This window comes from Amblyomma maculatum, chromosome 1 (assembly GCF_055883805.1).
Source record: "Amblyomma maculatum isolate TAMU_Amacu chromosome 1, ASM5588380v1, whole genome shotgun sequence".
In the NCBI taxonomy this organism is placed as follows: domain Eukaryota; kingdom Metazoa; phylum Arthropoda; class Arachnida; order Ixodida; family Ixodidae; genus Amblyomma; species Amblyomma maculatum.
This window is the reverse complement of record NC_139344.1, coordinates 462,587,275-462,601,489: the sequence shown is the minus strand read 5'-3', so window position 1 is coordinate 462,601,489 and position 14,215 is coordinate 462,587,275. Positions and strand designations below refer to the sequence as shown.

The 14,215-nt window shown below is 49.7% G+C and overlaps 1 pseudogene; it reads left to right on the top strand.

The window, feature by feature from the left end:
* The first annotated feature begins 5,904 nt into the window (after nt 1-5,904).
* On the top strand, nt 5,905-13,514 carry LOC146209802 (uncharacterized; annotated as a pseudogene).
* Nucleotides 13,515-14,215: the final 701 nt, after the last annotated feature.

Below are 14,215 nucleotides of genomic sequence, written 5' to 3'. Positions count from 1 at the left end.
TGATATCCCATTTCATACCCTCTAGTTCCTTTAACAGCACTGCTAAACTAACTTGATTAGCTAGGGTTCTAGCGTTAAACTTTGCCAGGGCCAGTTTCCAATGGCGGCCTGTCCAGCGGAGCCAGCTATGCTTAGCATCCCCTGCTGCGTCACAGGTCTGACCGTCGGCGTGGTCAGTTGTTCCGCAGCCGCTGGTGACTGAGGGCCGGAGTTTTATAGAGCTTATCATAGGAGGTTGTGGCCAATTACTGCACCAGGGTGGCCAACTCCTGTTCTGGTGAGGGAGTGCGTTGGTGGAGGTGTTCACCGGCATCAGGTCGCACCCCAAACCTGTTTATGCAATTCCATCGACACGCGGATTTTTTTTTAATCCGGTGGAGAATTTCTCTTGTATGCGAGGCGGATGTTCTACCGCTACGCCACCGCTGCCTTTTTTTCTGTATATATATACTGAGGGTCAAAGACGTGCTCATGCGTTAGTAAACATTGAGATCCTACTCATTTATGCACGATAATATAACATACTAATGAGGTATCTGAACAGAATAATGGGCTTATACCTGTCTACACGAGAAGCTAAAGTGAAAGACAATAACATATTAAATTAAATATTGCATTTTTAATCTACTCTGTTACACACATAGCTTTAACCAGAAAATTCTTTTAGTTTGAGCTGGTTTACTTACGAAGCTAAAGAAAATAAATAGAGAACGGCTATTGAAATCGAACTAGACTATTGAAATCGGATTTAAAGGTTTGTCGATACCCGGAAAAGGTACCGCTAAACCGTAGGGCGATAAACCACACACTGCTGGGACTGCTGCTAATACCGAAACCTTAGCTAAGTACATATAGGCTGTCAGGAAGTACCGGTGTTATCTTAAGCAGAGACTGCAGTGCAAAATGAGCGAGCGCACCTAACTCGCGTTTGCTTTTGAAATTAAGAGAGAAAGCAAAGAAAAAAAACGTCCGATGGCATTTGTCATGATAGCGACAGCTCTGCCCCTAAACAAAATCAAGCATGAGGCCACTTAGGTATGGTGAAAATAATAATAACGAAGGACCCTATTCACCCACTGAAATTTGTCAAAATTGCTGGAGCGAAATACAAATTAGCAACGAAATGTACGGAAAAATATCACACAGTGGCAATTACCATCCAATTTACTGATTGGAAAATTAATTTTCTATCAAAATTATAAAGTGAACAATATCCTGAGGCTGGCAAGTGCTAGTTCCCGACAAGAAGTCTCATGTTCACGGCTTTGGTGATCTGGCGGGAAGATGAGGCGACCCGATGAGGGTGCGATCCGCTGGCAGTTTCTACACAAAGGTGAAGATTTGGCCGCGGCCAACCAGGGCAGAAGGCCCGAAAAGCTCAATTAACCATCAGGTTCGCTACCAAGGCTGGGGAGGCAGCTTCCACCCGCAGTGGGAGACAGTAAAACGGCCGCTCGATGGAAGCGCACTAGGTGCGGCCTGCTACATCGCCCGAAACCGGCGGGAGGCGCCTACGTCCAGTCGCCACCGCCGCGGCGCCATCGTTCAGGGACAGCCGCGCGCGGAGAGCTGCGCCTGGCTGCGCTTTGAGGGAGGCGTAGGCGTGGTAGAAGCGCTTTATTTTAAGGATATAAGAGCTCCGCTTCACACAATTTGGCAACAAGAATTAGTATATGCTGTCTAGTCTAGTGTGACCATGTCAGCACTTAGCGCTTGCTCAGCAAGGATGTACACTGGAGTGTACCCGGAAAAACTTGGTCACGGTGGTTGAAGACCACTCGAAAGGAGAGCTCGCATTACCGTGATGTTGCATCGGATCCAGTTGTTCGTCACATTAAAATGTGACCCGGCTGTGAACAATTCGAAGCTGTTCAGCTGCCATGGTAGCCTAATGCATAACCACTTAACTGTCTCGCGGATTCCGTGTGTCATTTTCATGCCATTTACTCATTCCTGCATACAGCTTTTATACACAAATTGATGTCATCCTGTTCTAAGCCGCCAGCGCTATCCAATAAAAAAAAAAAAGTCCTACTATGAGCAACCTCTGTGAAAATGCGACATGTAACCAACCTTTCTATCTCATTGTGACAAATTTTACGGTGCCAATATGAAGATGTTTATTAGGTTAAATCTAGATGATAACTGGATTCCAAGGGAAGGAAAGCGTAGCAGGGGGCGGCAGAAAGTTAGGTGGGCGGATGAGATTAAGAAGTTCGCAGGGGTCAAGTTGATGCAGCTAGCTCAGAACCGGGTTAAGTGGAGAAATATGGGAGAGGCCTTCGCCCTGCAGTGGGTATAATCAGGCTGATGATGATGATGATGATGATGATAACCTGGGATCTTCGACTCAGTTGGAGACCTTAAACTTTGTACGCCAGAACGCTATCCATCATGGCTTCCCGCATTTTGCATGACCGGACAAAGTAATCGCGCTTGATAGAGCCGGTCTGCCTCAAGGTGCTACATATATGCGCCGAAAGCTTTTATTAATATTTTTATTGGCTGCTCGCAAACCCATACAATTTTTCTGGTTCGTAATTTTCAATGGAAGAACGCGCATCGAATGTTGCTGTTGTGAAATTATTAGCTGTGATCACAAGAATGTTCACGCGTCAGAGCGCAACTGCAGCCGAGATTCCGCAAGCAGCCAAGTACGCTTATTTATTGGTCACGCAAAAAAATTATCAATCGCAGACGGAAAACCTTTCTTGAGAGAGGTTTATGCCATAGCCATACGCATCGCTCCACTGTTGAGTTGACATTTCCAGCCCAGCTCGCTATCAGTGGGGGCATCAACTTAAAGATATCTTGCATAGCACCTTAGCATGGGTACGATCATTGTTTTTATAGATTAGCTGCAGGTACTGTACACAGTGAGAAAACAATGATGAAACCAAAAGTTTACACAGCTTGCTACTTCGCCGGACCTCTTCAGACTTCATCATCCTGTTAATGAAGGTGTGCGTAAGCTGACAAAGCTTGATTACTTCCTTTGCGGGGTATATCAAGCCTCCATTGTCCTTGGTTTTCATTAACCTGTATCTGGTCCAGTTGACTATATTTCCTGCAACAGGCTCTTGCTCGACTGACATGTCGCCTTAATATCATTACCAAATATCGCATAAATTAAGCAACAACCTGGTAGTGATAAACAAATCTTAGGGTTCCTAAGTCTCCTTGAGGAGCCTCGTTAGAGTGCCCGCACTTTGCTACCTGCTTATTCGCCGTATCCCGTAATTGCTGCCTCTGTCTCATATCATTAGAATGCAGCCTTAAGCCACCGCATTATGTGAAATAGCACCCTACACATAGCTATATAACGCCCCTCTTTACCGAAGCCGTACGAACGTGCCCTATAGGAGTATAGTGTGCCTGACTTGGGATCTAAGGGTCCTCCCGCTTTCATTAATTCCCATTTCACCCTTACATCTTATTGACTCTCTCTGCTTTGGCAGGTCCTGCCACATTGAACATGTCATATGTTCTCATTGCGCCAAAGGTACCTGGCCATATCACCAACTAAAGTGCCTCTTACCACAGAGGTTTTTTTTCCGACTGCCCGCCGACAGAGCGGGCGCCGGATTTTCTGTGGAACGTGGCTTTTCGTTTTATCGCATCGGCTTAAACAGTCTCAATAGTATAAACAAATGTTGTATGCACAGGCTCCCTTACTTGCAAGGCCACTCAGACTAGCGCGGCAAAATTTAGAACAAATTGCATGCTTATATATAAAAAAATACCTTCGGAGCTTTTTCTGATATGTCCTCGCAACATAACCCGCGAGAAAAGCTTCTGGTGCTATCTCATCGTGTTCATCTGCTTCCCAACACATCGTTAAAAATCATAGTTCACTGGCCAGCTCCCTGGTAACTAAATAGGTTAAACAACGTGACGGGAACACAGGAAAAGAGGACGACACAACTAGCGTGGTTATGCCGTCTTCTTCTCCTGTGTTCCCGTCGCGTTGTTTGCACGGTTAACCTATAATTAATCACCAACAAGTCCAATCTGCTGTCCCTCGTAGCAAATTCAATGGCAGCTGATAGGGCATTATGCTTCAGCATCTGGACTTTTTAACCGCAACTCCGCTTTCATTTCAGAGGAAGCGAGTGCATTTCCACTCCTCGCCGCTGTCTGCCTGAAGGGAGCTCAGCAGATAAAATTAGAGGGTCTCTTAGAAGTTTCTTAAGCGCAGGACGGCGAAGGCCTACCCTTCTCCTATCATTTGCCTCTCATCGTTTGCCACAGTTCGTCATTTCAAGTCGTCGTTTGATATATTGGTCGTTTCTCAGTCATGATGAGTTTGCCTGCGTAGTCATTGTAGCCCTTATCACTCATAACTAAGCAGGTTACTCATTTAGAATCAACAGTGGTCATTACATGTCGTTTCACATATTGATCATTTCGTTGTCATTAATCGTAATGATGAGTCATACCTAGCTATTATAGTCATTACCACTCATTGCTAAGTACTTTTACTCATTTCTAATCAATTTCGGTCATTACATGGCTTAGTTTGATATACTGGTCATTACAAATCATTTTAGTGACTATTTACCATTATTAGTTATTAGCATTAGTCATTATCTCTATCAATGTCTATAACTTTTATTGATTACCTATCACCATCAATCATTTTCATTCTTAATCTCCCTCCTTGCACGTCCGCTTTTGCGACTGGCACACCAGTGCACAGATGCGACGCACAGATAACAGGCAGAGCTTCTGCGCATAGATTTTCTTTCCATGGGCATAGAACGGCTTTCGCCTTAGAAAACAAACGCATCCAGTCTCAACGTTAATGTGCTTGCACACGCGCGCACAAAAAAAAAGTTTGCGTTTACCGCAGACGCGAGGCGAACGCGCTCAGAAAGGAAGCAAACCGCGCGCTCAGAGCCGGCGACCCCGGCGGTGACGTGTCCCCGAACAGTGGCGCCCTCAGCAAAAATAGCGGGCGCAACTGTAAACTCCCCAAGGACGCGCTGGCCCAATGACGACGGCGCGACGCAGCAGGCCGCACCCAGTGCGCTTCCATCGAGCGGCGGTGACAGTAATTTCCTCTGTGCGGGCGGTCAGAGTGAAGCTCGTGAAGGTTTGCTGTCGCATTTTTGTTACATACACACAGCTAATAGCGAACAGGCGCTGGCACATACACACACACACACCAGCATACACAACATGCAGCACGCCCGCCAGCCACACCGAACTCCGTCCGATGTCTGCCACCGAAAAGGAATGATCGAGACGCCAAAAAGTGCTGCCGTGCACGGAGTTGAAAGGGGGAGGGGAAAGAAGCAAACACACACAAAACGGAGAGTTCGCGGCCTCCATGGTCGAGCGTGGCAGCTGCGAGGATAGATGAAATGCAAGCCCGCGACAGCAACCGCCGCTGTCTGAGGCAAGAGGGGAACGCTGGAGAGGGTGAGTCACTGTCTAGTTAGCAAGACCCGCGACGCAACAACTGCCAGCTGTCTCTGAGGGTGAGTCACCCTCTAGATAGCTCGGAGGGGATCGTATACTTAACTGCCATCATTTTCTTGATATTTTCAATCGCTCAACTTAACCGACCATGCTTTGTGCACCGGACTGCCGCTGCATTTTAAATGAAAAGGCGAGTTAGTGGGCGGAAAGAGGAGCATGTAGCCATAACCCAGCACACTCCTGGATTAAGGAAGACATGGCATAATGTATTATAGTGCAGCGAAATCTCAGAATAATTGAAATATTAAGAGTCGTAGCTATTTTCTAAATTGGACACAATTATGTCAAAACTAAGCATGCAGGCCATGCTGATTGTAGAAAAATTGAAGCTCGGCCAATATTGAAGATTTGCAAAAGGTAGACGAAGGTCATATATTGCTAATATACAGTCACTATAGCGCCTACATAATTAAGGCCCCGATGAGGCTGTACACGGCTGGGCACGGAGGCACGATGAAGGAAAGCATCAAAGATTTACGCACCCGTTTCTTCGTTCTGCAGTTCATCGCTGTTATTGCGGCTGGGATGACGGCAGATGGCCACCGGCAGGAGGATGCTTCAGCTGTGGCTGAATTCCGCGAGGCTGCGTCTGCCCAGGAACCGCCATTCCTGTCGACTGGCTTCGTGGCCATACGCCCTCTGGAGATCTACCTCTGGGCAGCCGCAACATCAATGTCATCACACCTGGAATGGATAAAGCCAGACATCAAGCGTTCACTTGTCAGTGGGCACGGAGGCACGATGAAGGAAAGCATGAAAGACTTACGCACCCGTTTCATCGTTCTGCAGGTGCTGCTGCTTTTGTTCTTGGGCCAGCTGTCATCTGTCACGCCGGCACCACTACGACTGGTCACGCCACAACCATTTTGGTGTCCTGATGTCTCAAGGAATTGTGCGACCGAACCGTCTGTCAAGTGTGCCGCATCATCGCCTCCTTTACTGCCGCCGGCAGTTCTGGACGCTACGGCGTTTGAAGTCCGGCAACGTGGAACGGCGTTAGCTGACAAAACAGCTGAAAAATGCGCACATTTCTCGGATGCACAGGGCCACGGCACCGCAGTTACGATGTCACGCTCGCCGCTGATGTTCTTCCAGGTTAGTCAGTAGAAAACATACTGTTACCGTAGCAATGATGTTTGTCTTTTCGAGGTGTCGTGGCCACCCAATTGTTTCAAAAGTGCTCGAGCTGCATTGATGTACCTTTGGTGCCTTCTACTTATAGGTGGAGACGGACCCAACCCTGGGTCCATGAATAAAGCACAAGAGGAAAAGTTGGACAACGTCGCTCTTGCGGTTCAACGTATGGAAACTAGCCATACTACCATCTTGGAATCTTTGAATAAGGTCCTTAACACTCACATCAGCCTGAAGAATGACTTGGATGCACTAACAAAGCGTGTGGTTGAATTGGAATCCAAAATCAAATTGGCGCCGTCTGCACAGTCCTTGTTAGCCCCTAACCTAGAAATATCAGTAATGCAAGACAAAACTGATGACTTGGAAAACCGATCTAGGCGGTCAAATGTTCTTTTTTACGGCATCAAAGATACAGACGATGAAACGTGGGCTACTTCGGAGCAAATTATAGATGAATTTTGTTCGATTAAGCTTGATGTGGTGCCAGCTTCGATCGTGAGAGCACATTGTTTGGGTCGTTTTTCGACACAAAAGACGCGACCTATCACAGCTAACTTCTTTAATGATAAAGACGTAGAATTGGTGCTGAGTAACGGTTCCAAGCTGAAGGACACAGATTACAACATCTCTCGCAAAACTGGCATCGATCGATCCGGAAAAGCAAGCGCAACAACTGGATACAAAAGTCGTCCAGGTAGGCAGATTTTGCTCAAATCTACGGCCATTTTTCAACCGCCCACGTTGGCGCCGTCGTTAAGCCTAACGGCGTCGCCGACGCCTGGCCTGGCGGAATCGGCCCTCCGAGGACAAAAATGGCGACTTCCGTGGATCAAATACGTGGCTACGACCCTGAGGCAATGTTGTGAACCTCGATACCCACCACCGCAGACACAAATTCGACGGTTATGATTAAAATTCGGAGTCAAGCTTTACTTCAAGCAGCTGCACGCCGCTCCCAAGACAAAGCCCAGATCGCGGCGTTCGGCGCCGCTCCGGCTCCCATTACGCCGGTCGGAAACATGAACGCTCCCGCGGCTCGCGCCACGAGAAACAAGGACAAGGCGTTCTCGAAGTGGAAGCCGCGTCCAATGCCCAAGCCGACTCCTCGAAACTACGTTATAGTCATAAAGCCCATAGAAAGTGTTTCTCTTCACGAGGCGTTCACGGAAACCGACTACGCCACCGCCATTTCGGCGTACCTCGGGCTGAAACGGGCCCGCGCCGTCTCCGTTCTACCCTCACGAGAACAAAACATCATCATTGTGCATACCCCGGAAATCGAGGTGGCCAACCAGCTCATCGGAGACTTCGCAGTAAACACCGAGATGGGGTTGATACCGCTTCAGGGTTACCTGAGACAAGACGGCGGCAACATATGCCACGGCGGGATCGTGGTCCGTAACTCGGATAGCACAGAAACTCTCCAAGACAGAGTGTGCTGGCGCGCCGGCATCATCCTGGAAATCCGAAAATTCGGAACATCCAACAAGACACGCATCACTTTCGCGGGTAAAGAGAAGCCCCGTTACGTGCACTATGACAACATGGTCGTCTCTGTGCAAACTATGACAAAACTATCCCTGCGTGCGGCCAGTGTGGGGCCGTTGGGCATCGCGCGGATGCATGTCCAAAGCTGCAGTCGAACACCTGTGGACTCTGCGGATTCCAAGCTCCGCTAGTGGAGGGGGTGTGGGCTCCTCACAACTGTGTTCCGCGGTGTTCTGTGTGCAGTGGCTCCCATGTCACCAACTCTCGCGACTGTGCGGCAAAATTCCGCACAGCCAAGATAAAAAACAAAAAAAATGGCGCCCAAGAAAAAACGCCGCCATGTTGGGCCTCCCGGCGGTCAGCCTCGCCAGGAAATCTCCAACATCGAGAACCCACCTACAGGAGGTGTTGAAAAACGACCATCGAAGGTGTCGCCACCACTCAGGCGCGGTGATACCAGGGCCTGAGTCAACGCAGTCAAAAACGGACATCAGGTGAGCGGTTCGGGTGGGCCTGCTTCTCTCTCTCCCCCTTTCCACTCCCTTCTCAAGGGCGCGTAGCGCCGAGCAAGATCAAATAGCAGCACTCAGGGCCCAAAACGAGATGCTGCTTAAGAAAATTAACGAATTGGAATCCAAAATTACCCAGTCTTCTCCGCCCTCGCCTCCCGCGGCTGAGGTAAAGGAGAGTGAGCTCGTGGTGCCGAAGGCGGTAACAAGCTTGGAGGCAGCATTCGAGGCCCGCTTCGGGGCCACAGAGGCACGATTTATTGCCATAGAAAGTTACATTTAAATGATGGTCAACGCCATCTCCAAATAGCAGGAGACAATCCCCGCGGTGATTGCCAAACAAATTGCGTATTCCTTGCACTCCTCGCGCAGGCTCGGCGGTCCCTTACCCGGCCGTCCTAACAAAACGTCTAGATGCACCCCTGAGGTAGACGATGACAACTGCTCACTCTCCTGTATGGAGGATACCCCCCTTCCCGCGAGTGTTGGCTCCGGAGCAGCGTCACTACAACTTCTCCTCAGCCTAAATTACCATGGCGAGCAGCCCTAAGATCAGGCGCTCCCCAAGAACCAATTCGGTCACCCCCGTCCAAATTGTCCGATGGAACTGTCGGGGCTTCCGTTCCCGCGCAAAGAGGGCGGATCTCCGACTTTACCTTTCAACTTTCGACTCTCTTCCCGCGGTGGTTGCCCTCCAGGAGCCAGGGAGTGGCGTCACCCTCACAAATTACATCACCTTTCAGCAGGACCCCTCTTCCTGCGTCTGCGTGCATAAAAATGATACGCCTACTCTAGTTGACTTAGAACTTCACACGGAATATTACTACGTGATGGTGACACTTCTTCCGCTCAAGAAACAAGATGCACCACTCCACGTACTTAACATGTACTGTTCCCCCAGATGGAGCGCATTTGGCAAGCACTCGCAGATTATGACTAGCAGCTTACCGGTATCGCTCAAGAGGAAAGTATACAACAGTTGCATCTTGCCTGTACTCACCTATGGGGCTGAAACGTGGAGGCTAACCAAGAGAGTTCTACTTAAGTTGAGGACAACCCAGAGGGCTATGGAACGAAAAATGGTAGGGGTAACATTAAGAGATAGAAAGCGTGCAGAGTGGGTCAGAGAAATAACTCAAGTTACTGACATTCTAGTGGAAATTAAGAAGAAGAAATGGACATGGGCAGGACATGTAGTGCGAAGAGAGGATAACCGATGGTCGCTGAGGGTAACAAACTGGATTCCAAGGGAAGGAAAGCGTAGCAGGGGGCGGCAGAAAGTTAGGTGGGCGGATGAGATTAAGAAGTTCGCAGGGGTCAAGTGGATGCAGCTAGCACAGAACCGGGATAAGGGGAGAAATATGGGAGAGGCCTTCGCCCTGCAGTGGGTATAATCAGGCTGGTGATGATGATGATGATAATGTTCCCCCAGACTGAAAAATGTAACGTTCGCAGCACTCTTTAGCCACGCTCTAAAGGCTGCGGGCAGGGACTCCCTGGTGATTGTGGGTGATTTCAACGCCAACAGTACACTATGGGGTACGTGCGCGCCCAGTCGGAAAAAACAACAGAAAATTTTCTGATGTTACGACAGAATTTCTGTGCGGTTTTTGACAGGAAACCTGTTGTGACAACAGAACATTCTGTAGTAACATCAGAAATTTCTGTAGTTACAACAGAAAAGTGCTACAGAACTACAGACAACATAAATATACTACAGAAAAACTGCACAACTAAAGAAAAATCTGATGGTTACGACAGAACTACAGGATATATTCTCGTATTTTTGGTACATGTTCTGTAGTTTTTTCGACTGGGCGTGAAGAGAAGCAGGGACGCAAGCTAGCGGAACTCGCGTCCACGCTGGGCCTGACTCTTCACACTGACTCTGCATATCCAACGCGGATGGGTAATTCAGTGACCCGGGATACAAGCCCGGATCTCACCTTTACCAAAAACATTGTACACGCAGAATGGATCAACACCTAGGAAACCCTTGGTAGTGACCACTGCCTTATCAATACCACCGTAAGAACTAAACCATTGGCAAGACTCCACGCGCAACCTCGGCTCCCCGACTGGAATAAGTTCCGGCAAAGCTACATCAATTCGGCCTCTATCCACGAACAAGGATACCACGCGTGGGCACAAGGATTGGTTACATATCTTCGTTCGGTGGAGACACAAATTCAGCTCTCGGATGCCACTCCAGAGGTAGACAACCACCTTCTGCCCCTTTGGGAAGATCGGCACAGCCTCGTCCGCAGATGGCGCCGCCAAAAACATAACAGAAAGCTCAAAATTCGTATCGCCGAGCTCACTTAGCGAGCGGCAGAGTATGCGGCCCAACTCGCTGACTCGAACTGGGTAGACGGCTGCAACACGGCGGCCAGACAAATGTCGAGCCGGAGCACGTGGCGCCTTTTCCGTGCCCTAATTGACCCGACTCAAACCCGCGCCGACACACAAAAACATCTCCAACGAGCTATTCATAGCTTCGATGGAAATACATCAAAATTAGCATGCAAACTGCGCGACCAGTATCTTTGCCCTAAGAAGGACCCCGGAGGAACCGAGCACTCGTATGCAGGTTCAGAGAACGCGGATCTGAATCAACCATTCCAGTTGCACGACCTGAAAGCGGCCCTGGCTAAAATGAAACGAGGAACGGCACCGGGCCGGGACAAGATAACTGCGAAACTGCTCGCCAATCTTTCCGACCCCGCCTACGAAACCCTCCTCGCTTTCATCAACTCGATCTGGCTTGGTGAGGCACTTCTACCAATTGAATGAAAGACCGCCCTGGTAACTTTCATTCCGAAAGCCGGCAAAGCCATAAACACAGACAACCTCCGCCCCATCTCCCTCATGTCTTGTGCGGGAAAGCTGATGGAGACCATGGTGCGGGACACGCTGTCTGGGTTTCTGGAAAATGAACATACATTCGCAGACACCATGTTCGGTTTCCGCCCGCAAAGGTCCACTCAGGATGTTCTGCTTCAACTCGACCGAGAAATTCTCAACCCTGTCGAATGTCCCTTCAACGATAAGGCAGTACTCGCCCTTGACTTGAAGGGGGCTTTCTTCAATGTCACACACGAAATCATACTGCAACATCTCTCCCAGACGAACTGTGGACATAACGCATTTCAGTACAAGAAATTTCTCTCATATCGGCAATCTTTCATCCGAATACAAGACGAAGACCACGTACGGCCCATATAAACTGGGAACGAGAGGAACCCCACAGGGCGCGGTCCTCTCGCCACTACTTTTCAATCTGGCCATGATGAAACTCCCGGCTGAGTTGGCGATGGTCGAAGGCATCCAGCACGCGCTGTACGCCGACGACATAACCACATGGGCCAAACACGGATCGGTTGGAGACATTGAGGCCAACTTGCAGCAAGCGGCGCGGATCGTAGACGCTTACACCCGCCGCTGCGGCCTTCAATGCTCACCGTCCAAATCCGAATTTGTGCACATTCGCCCGTCGCCAAGTGCACCACAAAAATGGAACTATCCGTGGCCAGTGGTCCGATACCCGAACACGATGAGATTAGAGTACTTGGTCTTCTTATCCACAAACATCGACGGGCTGATACAACACTAGCAACACTGCGCAAGGTGGGAGACCAGGTGGGCCGGATGGTGCGCCGGGTTTCCAACAAACGCGGGGGGTTACGGTGCACAGACGCTTTGCGGCTGGCGCATGCAATCGTGACCAGTCGAGTACTCTACTCGACTCCTTGCCTCCACCTGCGCAGGTTTGATATGAACGCCCTCGAAGTGATTCTCAGAAAGATGTACAAGCGTGCCCTCGATCTCCCGATCAACACATCCAACCAGCTTCTTATGGGCCAGGGGATGATAAACACATTTGCGGAGCTCCGAGAGGCGCACTTGACCAATCAATACACAAGACTTTCAGAAAAGCCGTCGGGACGCCGCCTATTAGCCTGACTACACATGCAGCACCCAACATTTACGTAAGAGCGCGTACGTATTCCTGAAATCTGGAGATACGCCCTGCACGTACGCCCTCTTCCGACCAACATGACACGTGACGACCGCAGTGGCAGGCGCCTTGCGCGGGCGGAGGCACTGGCCCGTCACTATGGAAACAAACACGGAATATTCTACGTGGACGTCTCCGACCCTCACCATGGGGGGTGGTACACAGCCGCAGTCGTCCATCAAAAAATCACGGTGAATGGCCTAACGTTCCGAGCTAAAGACATAACACATGCGGAAGAAGTTGCCATCGCGTTAGCCGCCGCAGACAACGACTCACTAGTCATCATCACCGACTCGAGAGGGGCCTGCAGAAATATTAAACAGGGGTATATTCCTCTTTTTGCGCACCGCATGCTTCAAAACAGTGACTACCTCGGGGCCCCCGCGTCTCGAACGATTGTATGGGCTCCAGCTCACATGGGCCTAGAAGGCAATAAAACGGCAGACGCCGCCGCCCGCGCGCTCACTCTCCGGGCAACGCCTTCAGACCCTTATTATACGGATCTCGAACCCAATCTGGCTCTCACTTTTCGAGAAATTACTGAATTATTTCATTTCGGCCATGTCATTTATCCTAAGCCTTGTAAGGGCCTTACAAAAGTGGAGGAATGCGCACTCCTACGCCTTTACACCAAAACGCTGCTGTGCCCGGCAGGTACTGGTCCTGCTTGTACAGGAAAGTGCCCGCACTGTGCGGAGAAGTCTTCGGAGATCTTCCACATGGTGTGGGCATGCCAGTCAACCCCGAACCTCGCCCCCAAACCCAACCCCACCCGGGAGGACTGGAAGGCAGCCCTGCTCGGCTGCTCCGATCTGGCAAGCCAGAAGGCCCTGGTCCACCGAGCCCGAGCCGCAACGGTCGCCAATGGACTTCTGTAATGAGGAGCCCACCTATTGTTTGCGTGAGGTTGCCCCAGCTACCTCAAGCTTCCTCCGAACAAAATTTCACACACACACACACACACACACACACACACACACACACACACACACACACACACACACACACACACACACACACACACACACACACACACACACACACACACACACACACACACACACACACACACACACACACACACACACACACACACACACACACACACACACACACACACACACACACACACACACACACACACACACACACACACACACACACACACACACACACACACACACACACACACACACACTCGTGACTACTCTGAGGCCGTCCGACAAAAGCGGCGTAATCGCTTGCAGTACGCGAAATCTGTAAAAAAGGAAGGTGACCGCGTCGTCTTGCTTTTAATAAGCTGCACATCAATAATGACGTCTATATGTGGGACACTCAGGCTGCCCGCGTAGTCTGCGTTTTTCGCCAATCCACGGAAAAGTGACATTTTTCTTTTACCCCCGATAAAGCACCAGCTTCCCACTCTTCACACAGATCATCATGTAACACCAATAAAGCCATAGCTTTTCTTTACACTAACATCACAAGTGTTGTATCAAGGGTTTTTGAAATATCTTCGCTGATCGACTCATGCTCCGCATCAGTAATAGCACTAACTGAAACATGGCTCACTGACTTA